We start from the raw sequence: 14658 nt of genomic DNA, 5'->3' as shown, positions 1-14658 counted from the left end.
CAAACTTTATTATCTACAATAATACGGCTATAATATGAAAATAGAGGAGTTATTAATTTCGAAATGGGTTTCTATACGACACACGCTCGATATATTCCATAACATCAATATTCATAATTATTCCAAAAACTTTTCATTTGCTCTCTCGATCTTGAATTTTCGTAGACGTAGAATAAAAACGCTGATTTAGCTAGTCGCGAGTGAAGTATCTACGTTGGGTAGAGAAGCAGAATTGTTTCAAAAAGTGTTCGTATGGAAAAAAATCGGAGTAACTGTAATACATCACGGATGCGCTAATTTTGATCGAGATGAAATGGATGCTCCGTATATGAGACAGTATTTAACGCAGTATCCTGATTTCAAGACCTAAAGAGGTGATTGTCGGCGATTTTTTTTTTTTTGACAGGGAGAGAAAGAACGATGTTTCTTTAAACTTCGAGTGTATTTTAACACACATGTGAAGGGTACGAGCAAAAATTTTTATCATCCAACTATCATAGAACGACAGCGTTATTAGCAGACCCGTTAACTGAAGAATATATGTCTTTAGTCAACGGCTGACCATCGAATGACCTAGCCGCTTGAATCGACAGGAAAGATAACGTGCGTATTTCTTGTCTGTAATGTGTAAACTAAAATCATGATAAATCTCGTCATATCATGCATCATACATCATACATCATACATGGTATTAAAGTTCAAAACCATAGTTTGGATGATCGGATTTTCAGAAAGTGACGTCTCCTAAAATTTTTTTTCTCTTGACGTCATCGATCTACAGTAATCAGCTAGTCGAATTCCTCAGTCTGGAAACAACCGCGCAGTAGAGCGGACGGATGAGAGTCGCGCTTCGCAAATTTCGAGTACCGGGTTCTCAACCTCTCGGATCCCGCGCTTCGGGTCCGCTTCCTCGTGCGCCTCGAGTTCCAGGACAAGTGCTCCGTAGTTTCTACGCTCCAGGTCCGCTACCTGGTGGAACGCGACTTTCAGGACAAGCGCTCCGTGGTTCCTGCGCTCCAGGTTCGCTACCTGGTGAAACTCGACTTCCAGGACAAGGTGGAGGAGAAGGATTTCTACACAGTGAGTATATTTTTATAATATTTAAAGGCAATTGTAATTATATTGTATCTAACATTATCTTAACTTCTCATGTATACAATAAATTATTTCAATTGATTTTTCGTGCAAGCCCAAATTCAGAAGCTATCAATGCGTTTGCCAAATTTCTAATTTTTCATAATTTTCCTACGATCTTCTTGGTGAAATCTGTCAAAGAAAAAATTATATTAATCCTTCAGCAGTATTCTTCATGTGTTCTAATACTGAAAATATTTTTTAGTATTCGAGATGGTATTATATAGCTATAAATGCGCTAATGAAATTTATTATATTGGATGAATTGATTGATTATACTAATCCTTACACAATATTTTCGATATGTTCTTATACTTAAAATATTTATGACTATTGAAGGTACAACCCAAGGTGGTTATCGGTGGTCGTTGGAGGTGGTCGGAGGAGGACGAGGAAGACTAGGAGAAGAAGGTGGCTGAGGATTTGTGCTCGGTGAGTAAAACACTTTTATAACATTTGATGGCAATTGTAATTATATTTCATCTAAAATATTTCAAACTTGTCATGTTTACATTAAATTATTTAAATTCATTTTCCGCGCAAGCACAAATTCGGTAGATATAAATGCGCTAATAAAATTTATTATATATTTGATTAGTTAATTAATTACATCATTCCTTACACAATATTTTTAATGTGTTCCTATACTGAGAATATTTATTACTATTCCAGGTATAACCCGAGGTGGTTGGCGGTGGTTGGCGGTGGTCGAGCTGGACGAGGTGGAGGACGAGGATTCGTGCTCGGTGAGTTTAACATTTTTACAATATTTGACGAAGTAGAATCAGCATCAGGAGTAGGATCAGGGGAAGATGTAGAAATAGGAGTAGAAGTAGGAGTAATGGTAGGAATAGGACTCGGAGTAGGAATATGAGTAGAAGTAGGAATAGTAGGAGTTGGAGTGGGATTAGGAGTAGGAGTAGTCGGAGTAGGAATAGGAGTAGTCGTCGTAGTAGGAGTAGGAGTAGGAGTAGGGGCAGAAGTAGGTAGGGCGGGGTGGGTCGTGTGCGGGGAGGGGAGGGGTGGGAAGGGGATATTATCATATCAAGTTATCAGTAATAAGCAATTGCGGGTAAAATATTAGCTTACTTTTGTGAGTATTTATGAATATAGCCTCTATGAATATTCATTGTTGGTGTATAAGGTCTGGAAACGTACCTACTTTCTGTAAGAGATGTTGAAGATTTTCAACATAATTATGTTTCAGTTCTGTGCCCCACCTAGTGATCCACTAGTACATATCCTCCGACGTGACATCGCTGTGCTACGTATAAAGAAGAAAAGATTTATTAAGATGCAAATCGCTCCTCTCTTCTTGTCATTGTACTTTCAGCCATTGTTGTGCTGTGTGTTTAAAATTTAGGACAGTATATAATATAGAATAACAGGTACAGCTACGAATATAGCACTACAATAAATCTTATAGAAATGAGCTCTCGTTGAGATTTCTCTGTATTTATAACTCGACGCGAGAAGGCAAAAATCAATGTAATGCCATCTGTAAGGTAATTGGACTCGTATTTGCACTACGAGAACTCGTTGGGCATTTTGCGGTGAAGTTTGAAAAATTGTTGTACAAGACATTAAATAACTATAAAAATGGATAAAAAATATTATCCCCAATTGTGAATGTAGCTAATACAGCTTTAACCGTATATTGATTATGTTAATGATCTATTGTTACAAGATCGGAATTAGATAAGCTCTCTAAATACTTTTGTCTAGTCTATTAATTTATATCATGTATATGTAAATGTATATTTCTTCAGTTTATACAATCACTGCACTAGGATTACCCTTGCCACGTTTTATGGTGCGCTTGTGTAATTTGTATATTATTAACCTTACGTTTTACTCTATTTGCGACAAGTTGTGAGTGTTTCTAATTTCTTGGCAATTATTTATGTACATGTATGTGTATATATGTATATGTATACATATGCATGTGTATATACATATATAGACATGTTTAAAACTAGATTTTTACAATAAACACAGAGGTTTTAGTATATTCACATACGGATTTCTGTGTATAGGTATACTTGAACTAAAATATCCTTATCTCTAATACGGAATTCTTCGTAATTCGCATTTGTTCTTGTAACCCAATGTCCTACATACGATAGCAAAAATCGAGATTCAACTTAACTGAGTCTCAAAGCCCTGTTGACATAAAAGCAGCTATTTGATAGAAATTATAGTTTATAGTTTACACAGCCTATTGCATGATATTTCATCATAAATACGTATGTTTCAATGTATTTAGGAATAATTTATCAAATGTACAGAGGTCATGTGCAAATAATAAATGAATTCTACCGCAGTTTGATGTATTCATTAGAGCTTTAACAATAAATTTAAGCTTTGTTACTTCTTTTATTTTATTATGGATAATCAAAAACATTTCCGACTATTCGTGCTGTGGAAGCATGGGGATTAAACCAAATGTAGCAAAAGACTAGAAACAGTGTATGTGGAGTACGGGTATTTTTCTAATAATGCAAACACGTGCCGCTAGCTTAGTTTTGACATATCTAGAATACCACGCCTTGCGAATTAGCTTTCCAGACAGAGATGAATGATGAATTTTAAGGACTGTATTATCGTTGTTGAATACTCTATGCCTCGTGGGAAACGAAAATCTGTAACGATAAAATTGGTGCACCGGATCATCGTCGACTTTAACTTTTGAAATGTCCTACCGTTTTCGAACACCTCCTACCTCCCCCTGCCACCTCCGACCATCAATGGCCACTTTCGACCACCCCCTATCACCTTCTGCCAGCGCCGACCACCTCCTACCATTTCCGAACACCTCCAACCATCCTATTTACCTATATTACTAGATTAGCTATGATATGAAAGGAGAAGAATTATTCATTCCGAAATGGGATTCTATTCGACACGCGCTCGATGTATCCCATAACACTAATATTCAAAATTATTCCAACAACTTTTCATTTGCTCTCTCGATCTTGAATTTTCATAGGCATAGAATCGAAACGCTGTTTTAGCTGGTCGCAAGTGAAGTATCTGCGTTGGGTGAAGTAGCAGAATTGTTTTTCGAAAAGTATTCGGATGGAAAAAAATTCAGAGTAACTGTAATACATCACGGATGCGCTAATTTTGAACGAGACGAAATGGATGCTCCGTATATGAGACAGTATTTAACGCTGCGTAGTGATTTAAAGACCTAACAAGGTGATAGGGAGAGAAAGAACGAAGCTTCTTAACACTTCGAGTGTATTTTAACACACATTTGAAAGATACGAGCAAAATTTTTCATCATCCAACTGTCGCAGAACGGCAGCGTTATTAGCTGACCCGTTCACTGAAGAATATATCTTCAGTCAACGGCTGACCATCGAAGGGCCTGGCCGCTTGAGTCTGGAATCGGCAGGAGAGATAAAGTGCGTATTTCTTGTCTGAAATGTGAAAACTAAAATAATTATACATCATATCATATCATCGTACATCACACATCATACATCATCATACAGAGTATTAAAGGTCGAAACCAAAGTTCCGATGTCGGATGTTCAGAAAGTGACGTCACCAACTTAGAATCAGCTAGCCGAATTCCTCAGTCTGGAAACAACCGCGCAGTAGAGCGGACGGATGAGAGTCGCGCTCCGCAAATTTCGAGTACCGGGTTCTCAACCTCTCGGATCCCGCGATTCGGGTCCGCTACGCGGTGAAACTCGACTTCCAGGACAAGCGCTCCGTGGTTCCTGGTTCATGTTTACTGTAAATTATTTCAATTCGTTTTTCGCGCAAGCCGAAATTCAGTAGCTGTCAGTCCGCTAATAAAATTTCTCGACTTCCAGGATAAGCGCTCCGTGGATCCTGGTTCATGTTTACAATAAATTATTTCAATTCGTTTTTCGCGCAAACCCATATTCAGTGGCTGTCAGTCCGCTAATAAAATTTCTCGACTTCCAGGACAAGCGCTCCGTGGTTCCTGGTTCATGTTTACAATAAATTATTCCAATTCGTTTTTCGCGCAAGCCGAAATTCAGTAGCTGTCAGTCCGCTAATAAAATTTCTCGACTTCCAGGATAAGCGCTCCGTGGTTCCTGGTTCATGTTGACAATAAATTATTTCAATTCGTTTTTCGCGCAAGCCGAAATTCAGTAGCTGTCAGTCCGCTAATAAAATTTCTCGACTTCCAGGATAAGCGCTCCGTGGTTCCTGGTTCATGTTTACAATAAATTATTTCAATTCGTTTTTCGCGCAAACCCATATTCAGTGGCTGTCAGTCCGCTAATAAAATTTCTCGACTTCCAGGACAAGCGCTCCGTGGTTCCTGGTTCATGTTTACAATAAATTATTCCAATTCGTTTTTCGCGCAAGCCGAAATTCAGTAGCTGTCAGTCCGCTAATAAAATTTCTCGACTTCCAGGATAAGCGCTCCGTGGTTCCTGGTTCATGTTTACAATAAATTATTTCAATTCGTTTTTCGCGCAAACCCATATTCAGTGGCTGTCAGTCCGCTAATAAAATTTCTCGACTTCCAGGACAAGCGCTCCGTGGTTCCTGGTTCATGTTTACAATAAATTATTTCAATTCGTTTTTCGCGCAAACCCATATTCAGTGGCTGTCAGTCCGCTAATAAAATTTCTCGACTTCCAGGACAAGCGCTCCGTGGTTCCTGGTTCATGTTTACAATAAATTATTTCAATTCGTTTTTCGCGCAAGCCGAAATTCAGTAGCTGTCAGTCCGCTAATAAAATTTCTCGACTTCCAGGATAAGCGCTCCGTGGTTCCTGGTTCATGTTTACAATAAATTATTTCAATTCGTTTTTCGCGCAAACCCATATTCAGTGGCTGTCAGTCCGCTAATAAAATTTCTCGACTTCCAGGACAAGCGCTCCGTGGTTCCTGGTTCATGTTTACAATAAATTATTTCAATTCGTTTTTCGCGCAAGCCGAAATTCAGTAGCTGTCAGTCCGCTAATAAAATTTCTCGACTTCCAGGATAAGCGCTCCGTGGTTCCTGGTTCATGTTTACAATAAATTATTTCAATTCGTTTTTCGCGCAAGCCGAAATTCAGTAGCTGTCAGTACGCTAATAAAATTTCTATAACTTTATAATCTTCTCATAATCTTTTTGGTAAAATACGTCGATGAAAAAATTGTATTAAACCTTACACATTATCTTTGATTTGTTCTCATGCTGAAAATATTTATTAGTATTCGAGGTATAACTCGAGGTGGTTGGCGGTGGTTGAAGGTGTTCGGAGTTGGACGAGGAGGAGGACGAGGAAGACAAGGAGATGAAGGTGGACGAGGATTTGTGCTCGGTGAGTAAAACACTTTTATAATATTTGATGGCAATTGTAATTATATTTGATCTAAAATATTTCAAACTAGTCATGTTTACATTAAATTATTTCAATTCATTTTTCGCGCAAGCACACATTCAGTAGCTATGAATAAGCTTATACAATTTATTCTACAATCAATTAATTGATTAATTATAGTAATCCTTACACAATATATTTGATGTGTTCTCATACTAAAAATATTTATTACTATTCCAGGTATAACCCGAGGTGGTTGGCGGTGGTTGGAGGTGGACGAGGTGGACCAGGAGGAGGACGAGGACCAGGAGGAGGACGAGGTGGACGTGGAGGAGGCGGGGTGGGTCGTGGGAGAGGAGGGGCGGGGGAGGGGGCGGGAAGGGGCAGTGGTGGGCGGGGAAGGGGGTGCGGCTGGAAGGGAAGGGACGGGGAAGGGGAGGTGGAAGGGCAGGGGGCGGGGGGGAGGGGGGGAGGGGGGTAGGGGGCGGGAGGGTGGGAGGGAGGGAGGGAAGGGTGGGCGGGGGGGTGGAGGACGGATGTCAGTGCGAACCCGTTGGAGTTAATAGAGCAGAACCGCCCCCCCACACGCCCACCATCCCTTCCCTCCCTCCCTCCCTCCCTCCCGCCCGCCCGTCCCTCCCTCCCTGCCTCCCTTCCCGGCCGCCCACCGCCGCCCCTCCCCCTTCACCCTTCGCCCTCGCCCTCCCCCTCCCCTTCCCCGTCCCTTCCCTTCCCACCTCACCCCCTCCCCCACCCACCTCTGCCCCTTCCCTCCCCCTCCCCCGCCCCTCCTCACCCACGACCCACCCCGCCTCCTCCTCGTCTACCTCGTCCTCCTCCTGGTCCTCGTCCTCCTGCTGGTCCACCTCGTCCACCTCCGACCACCTCCAACCACCGCCAATCACCTCGGGTTATACCTGGAATAGTAATAAATATTTTCAGTATAGGAACACATCAAAAATATTGTATAAGGATTGTTATAATTAAATAATTGTTTAATAATATAATGAATTGTATAAGCTTATTCATAGCTACTGAATGTGTGCTTGCGCGAAAAATGAATTGAAATAATTTAATGTAAACATGACTAGTTTGAAATATTTTAGATCAAATATAATTACAATTGCCATCAAATATTATAAAAGTGTTTTACTCACCGAGCACAAATCCTCGTCCACCTTCATCTCCTTGTCTTCCTCGTCCTCCTCCTCGTCCAACTCCGAACACCTTCAACCACCGCCAACCACCTCGAGTTATACCTCGAATACTAATAAATATTTTCAGCATGAGAACAAATCAAAGATAATGTGTAAGGTTTAATACAATTTTTTCATCGACGTATTTTACCAAAAAGATTATGAGAAGATTATAAAGTTATAGAAATTTTATTAGCGTACTGACAGCTACTGAATTTCGGCTTGCGCGAAAAACGAATTGAAATAATTTATTGTAAACATGAACCAGGAACCACGGAGCGCTTATCCTGGAAGTCGAGAAATTTTATTAGCGGACTGACAGCTACTGAATTTCGGCTTGCGCGAAAAACGAATTGAAATAATTTATTGTAAACATGAACCAGGAACCACGGAGCGCTTGTCCTGGAAGTCGAGAAATTTTATTAGCGGACTGACAGCCACTGAATATGGGTTTGCGCGAAAAACGAATTGAAATAATTTATTGTAAACATGAACCAGGAACCACGGAGCGCTTATCCTGGAAGTCGAGAAATTTTATTAGCGGACTGACAGCTACTGAATTTCGGCTTGCGCGAAAAACGAATTGAAATAATTTATTGTAAACATGAACCAGGAACCACGGAGCGCTTGTCCTGGAAGTCGAGAAATTTTATTAGCGGACTGACAGCCACTGAATATGGGTTTGCGCGAAAAACGAATTGAAATAATTTATTGTAAACATGAACCAGGAACCACGGAGCGCTTGTCCTGGAAGTCGAGAAATTTTATTAGCGGACTGACAGCCACTGAATATGGGTTTGCGCGAAAAACGAATTGAAATAATTTATTGTAAACATGAACCAGGAACCACGGAGCGCTTATCCTGGAAGTCGAGAAATTTTATTAGCGGACTGACAGCTACTGAATTTCGGCTTGCGCGAAAAACGAATTGGAATAATTTATTGTAAACATGAACCAGGAACCACGGAGCGCTTGTCCTGGAAGTCGAGAAATTTTATTAGCGGACTGACAGCCACTGAATATGGGTTTGCGCGAAAAACGAATTGAAATAATTTATTGTAAACATGAACCAGGAACCACGGAGCGCTTATCCTGGAAGTCGAGAAATTTTATTAGCGGGCTGACAGCTACTGAATTTCGGCTTGCGCGAAAAACGAATTGAAATAATTTATTGTCAACATGAACCAGGAACCACGGAGCGCTTATCCTGGAAGTCGAGAAATTTTATTAGCGGACTGACAGCTACTGAATTTCGGCTTGCGCGAAAAACGAATTGGAATAATTTATTGTAAACATGAACCAGGAACCACGGAGCGCTTGTCCTGGAAGTCGAGAAATTTTATTAGCGGACTGACAGCCACTGAATATGGGTTTGCGCGAAAAACGAATTGAAATAATTTATTGTAAACATGAACCAGGATCCACGGAGCGCTTATCCTGGAAGTCGAGAAATTTTATTAGCGGACTGACAGCTACTGAATTTCGGCTTGCGCGAAAAACGAATTGAAATAATTTACAGTAAACATGAACCAGGAACCACGGAGCGCTTGTCCTGGAAGTCGAGTTTCACCGCGTAGCGGACCCGAATCGCGGGATCCGAGAGGTTGAGAACCCGGTACTCGAAATTTGCGGAGCGCGACTCTCATCCGTCCGCTCTACTGCGCGGTTGTTTCCAGACTGAGGAATTCGGCTAGCTGATTCTAAGTTGGTGACGTCACTTTCTGAACATCCGACATCGGAACTTTGGTTTCGACCTTTAATACTCTGTATGATGATGTATGATGTGTGATGTACGATGATATGATATGATGTATAATTATTTTAGTTTTCACATTTCAGACAAGAAATACGCACTTTATCTCTCCTGCCGATTCCAGACTCAAGCGGCCAGGCCCTTCGATGGTCAGCCGTTGACTGAAGATATATTCTTCAGTGAACGGGTCAGCTAATAACGCTGCCGTTCTGCGACAGTTGGATGATGAAAAATTTTGCTCGTATCTTTCAAATGTGTGTTAAAATACACTCGAAGTGTTAAGAAGCTTCGTTCTTTCTCTCCCTATCACCTTGTTAGGTCTTTAAATCACTACGCAGCGTTAAATACTGTCTCATATACGGAGCATCCATTTCGTCTCGTTCAAAATTAGCGCATCCGTGATGTATTACAGTTACTCTGAATTTTTTTCCATCCGAATACTTTTCGAAAAACAATTCTGCTACTTCACCCAACGCAGATACTTCACTTGCGACCAGCTAAAACAGCGTTTCGATTCTATGCCTATGAAAATTCAAGATCGAGAGAGCAAATGAAAAGTTGTTGGAATAATTTTGAATATTAGTGTTATGGGATACATCGAGCGCGTGTCGAATAGAATCCCATTTCGGAATGAATAATTCTTCTCCTTTCATATCATAGCTAATCTAGTAATATAGGTAAATAGGATGGTTGGAGGTGTTCGGAAATGGTAGGAGGTGGTCGGCGCTGGCAGAAGGTGATAGGGGGTGGTCGAAAGTGGCCATTGATGGTCGGAGGTGGCAGGGGGAGGTAGGAGGTGTTCGAAAACGGTAGGACATTTCAAAAGTTAAAGTCGACGATGATCCGGTGCACCAATTTTATCGTTACAGATTTTCGTTTCCCACGAGGCATAGAGTATTCAACAACGATAATACAGTCCTTAAAATTCATCATTCATCTCTGTCTGGAAAGCTAATTCGCAAGGCGTGGTATTCTAGATATGTCAAAACTAAGCTAGCGGCACGTGTTTGCATTATTAGAAAAATACCCGTACTCCACATACACTGTTTCTAGTCTTTTGCTACATTTGGTTTAATCCCCATGCTTCCACAGCACGAATAGTCGGAAATGTTTTTGATTATCCATAATAAAATAAAAGAAGTAACAAAGCTTAAATTTATTGTTAAAGCTCTAATGAATACATCAAACTGCGGTAGAATTCATTTATTATTTGCACATGACCTCTGTACATTTGATAAATTATTCCTAAATACATTGAAACATACGTATTTATGATGAAATATCATGCAATAGGCTGTGTAAACTATAAACTATAATTTCTATCAAATAGCTGCTTTTATGTCAACAGGGCTTTGAGACTCAGTTAAGTTGAATCTCGATTTTTGCTATCGTATGTAGGACATTGGGTTACAAGAACAAATGCGAATTACGAAGAATTCCGTATTAGAGATAAGGATATTTTAGTTCAAGTATACCTATACACAGAAATCCGTATGTGAATATACTAAAACCTCTGTGTTTATTGTAAAAATCTAGTTTTAAACATGTCTATATATGTATATACACATGCATATGTATACATATACATATATACACATACATGTACATAAATAATTGCCAAGAAATTAGAAACACTCACAACTTGTCGCAAATAGAGTAAAACGTAAGGTTAATAATATACAAATTACACAAGCGCACCATAAAACGTGGCAAGGGTAATCCTAGTGCAGTGATTGTATAAACTGAAGAAATATACATTTACATATACATGATATAAATTAATAGACTAGACAAAAGTATTTAGAGAGCTTATCTAATTCCGATCTTGTAACAATAGATCATTAACATAATCAATATACGGTTAAAGCTGTATTAGCTACATTCACAATTGGGGATAATATTTTTTATCCATTTTTATAGTTATTTAATGTCTTGTACAACAATTTTTCAAACTTCACCGCAAAATGCCCAACGAGTTCTCGTAGTGCAAATACGAGTCCAATTACCTTACAGATGGCATTACATTGATTTTTGCCTTCTCGCGTCGAGTTATAAATACAGAGAAATCTCAACGAGAGCTCATTTCTATAAGATTTATTGTAGTGCTATATTCGTAGCTGTACCTGTTATTCTATATTATATACTGTCCTAAATTTTAAACACACAGCACAACAATGGCTGAAAGTACAATGACAAGAAGAGAGGAGCGATTTGCATCTTAATAAATCTTTTCTTCTTTATACGTAGCACAGCGATGTCACGTCGGAGGATATGTACTAGTGGATCACTAGGTGGGGCACAGAACTGAAACATAATTATGTTGAAAATCTTCAACATCTCTTACAGAAAGTAGGTACGTTTCCAGACCTTATACACCAACAATGAATATTCATAGAGGCTATATTCATAAATACTCACAAAAGTAAGCTAATATTTTACCCGCAATTGCTTATTACTGATAACTTGATATGATAATATCCCCTTCCCACCCCTCCCCTCCCCGCACACGACCCACCCCGCCCTACCTACTTCTGCCCCTACTCCTACTCCTACTCCTACTACGACGACTACTCCTATTCCTACTCCGACTACTCCTACTCCTAATCCCACTCCAACTCCTACTATTCCTACTTCTACTCATATTCCTACTCCGAGTCCTATTCCTACCATTACTCCTACTTCTACTCCTATTTCTACATCTTCCCCTGATCCTACTCCTGATGCTGATTCTACTTCGTCAAATATTGTAAAAATGTTAAACTCACCGAGCACGAATCCTCGTCCTCCACCTCGTCCAGCTCGACCACCGCCAACCACCGCCAACCACCTCGGGTTATACCTGGAATAGTAATAAATATTCTCAGTATAGGAACACATTAAAAATATTGTGTAAGGAATGATGTAATTAATTAACTAATCAAATATATAATAAATTTTATTAGCGCATTTATATCTACCGAATTTGTGCTTGCGCGGAAAATGAATTTAAATAATTTAATGTAAACATGACAAGTTTGAAATATTTTAGATGAAATATAATTACAATTGCCATCAAATGTTATAAAAGTGTTTTACTCACCGAGCACAAATCCTCAGCCACCTTCTTCTCCTAGTCTTCCTCGTCCTCCTCCGACCACCTCCAACGACCACCGATAACCACCTTGGGTTGTACCTTCAATAGTCATAAATATTTTAAGTATAAGAACATATCGAAAATATTGTGTAAGGATTAGTATAATCAATCAATTCATCCAATATAATAAATTTCATTAGCGCATTTATAGCTATATAATACCATCTCGAATACTAAAAAATATTTTCAGTATTAGAACACATGAAGAATACTGCTGAAGGATTAATATAATTTTTTCTTTGACAGATTTCACCAAGAAGATCGTAGGAAAATTATGAAAAATTAGAAATTTGGCAAACGCATTGATAGCTTCTGAATTTGGGCTTGCACGAAAAATCAATTGAAATAATTTATTGTATACATGAGAAGTTAAGATAATGTTAGATACAATATAATTACAATTGCCTTTAAATATTATAAAAATATACTCACTGTGTAGAAATCCTTCTCCTCCACCTTGTCCTGGAAGTCGAGTTTCACCAGGTAGCGGACCTGGAGCGCCGAAACTACGGAGCGCTCGTCCTAACAGTCGAGTTTAACCAGGTAGTGGACCTTGAGCTTAGAAACTACGGAGCGCTTGTCCTAGAAGTCGAGTTTCACCAGGTGACGGACCTAGAGCGCTGAAACTACGGAGCGCTTGTCTTAGAAGTCGAGTTTCGCCAGGTACTGGACCTGGAGCGCCGAAACTACGGAGCGCTTGTCCCCAAAGTTGCGTTCCACCAGGTAGCGGACCTGGAGCGTAGAAACTACGGAGCGCTAGTCCTGGAACTCGAGGTGCACCAGGAAGCGGACTCGGAGCGCAGGACCCAGAAGGTAAAGAACCCGGTACCCGAAATCTGCGGAGCGCGATTTTCATACGTCCGCTCTACTGCGTGGTTGTTTCCAGACTGAGGAATTCGACTAGCTGATCACTGTAGATCGATGACGTCAAGTGAAGAAAAATTTTGGGAGACGTCACTTTCTGAAAATCCGATCATCCAAACTATGGTTTTGAACTTTAATACCATGTATGATATATGATGTATGATGCATGATATGACGAGATGTATCATGATTTTAGTTCACACATTACACACAAGAAATATGCACGTTATCTTTCCTGCCGATTCAAGCGGCTAGGTCCTTCGATGGTCAGCCCTTGACTAAAGACATATATTCTTCATTTAACGGGTCTGCTAATAACGCTGCCGTTCTGCGACAGTTGGATGATACAAATTTGCTTGTACCTTTCAAATGTGTGTTAAAATACACTTGAAGTTTTGAGAAGCTTCATTCTTTTTCTCCTTACCAAAAAAAAAATCGCCCACGCAAACGCACGACGATTTTCGGTTGTCACACCAAAGCCCCTCAGGGCACAGCGTTAGGGTAACTGTCGTTATTTATTCATCAGTCAACGTAGGAGGTGTTTGGCGGTGGTTGAAGGTGATCGGCGGAGGTCGAGGAAGACGATAACGACGTGGCGGTCGATGGCCGGCGACGAGTAGGAGGACGGTGTCGAGGTGGACGAGGTGGACGAAAGTGGTCAGAGGTGGTTGGACGTGTTCGGGAATGGTAGGAGGTGGTAAGCGCTAGTCGAAGGTGGTAGGGGGCGCTAGAAGGTAGTCGGAGATCGCTGTCGGCCGCAGGGGATAGTAGGAGGTGTTCGGAATGGCAGGAGGAGGTAGGAGGTAGTAGGAGCTGGTTGGTGGTTGCAGGAGGTGGCAGGGGCGGTAGGTGCTAGTAGGAGGTGGCAGGGGGTGGTAGGAGGTGTTTGAAGGTGGCAGGCGGGGTTAGGCGGAGGTTGAAGAGGGCAGGAAGTGTTTGGCGGTAACTGGAGGTGATCGGCGGTCGACGAGGAAGACGTGGGTCGGGGGGTTGGGCGAGTACGAGCAGGCGGCGGGGGGCGGGGGGATCACGAAGGTGGGTGGAGGTGGTTGACGGCGGTTGGAGGTGCTCGGTGGTAGTTGGAGTGGTTGACGGTGGATGCGGCGGTCGTCGGAGGCGGTTGGCGGTGGACGCGGTTACGCGTCTCCTCACGGGGATCATCGAGCTGATGAACATTTCTAAGTCGCAGTCAACAGTCTTACGTACTCACTTTGTGCCGACTCAATCTCAAGCTTCCATACCGACACTACTTTAGTTGCTAGGAATGTCGGCGAG

Source organism: Neodiprion virginianus, chromosome 5 (genome assembly GCF_021901495.1).
Source record: "Neodiprion virginianus isolate iyNeoVirg1 chromosome 5, iyNeoVirg1.1, whole genome shotgun sequence".
Lineage (NCBI taxonomy): Eukaryota > Metazoa > Arthropoda > Insecta > Hymenoptera > Diprionidae > Neodiprion > Neodiprion virginianus.
The sequence above is the reverse complement of the archived record's forward strand: the minus strand, read 5'-3'. Positions refer to the sequence as shown.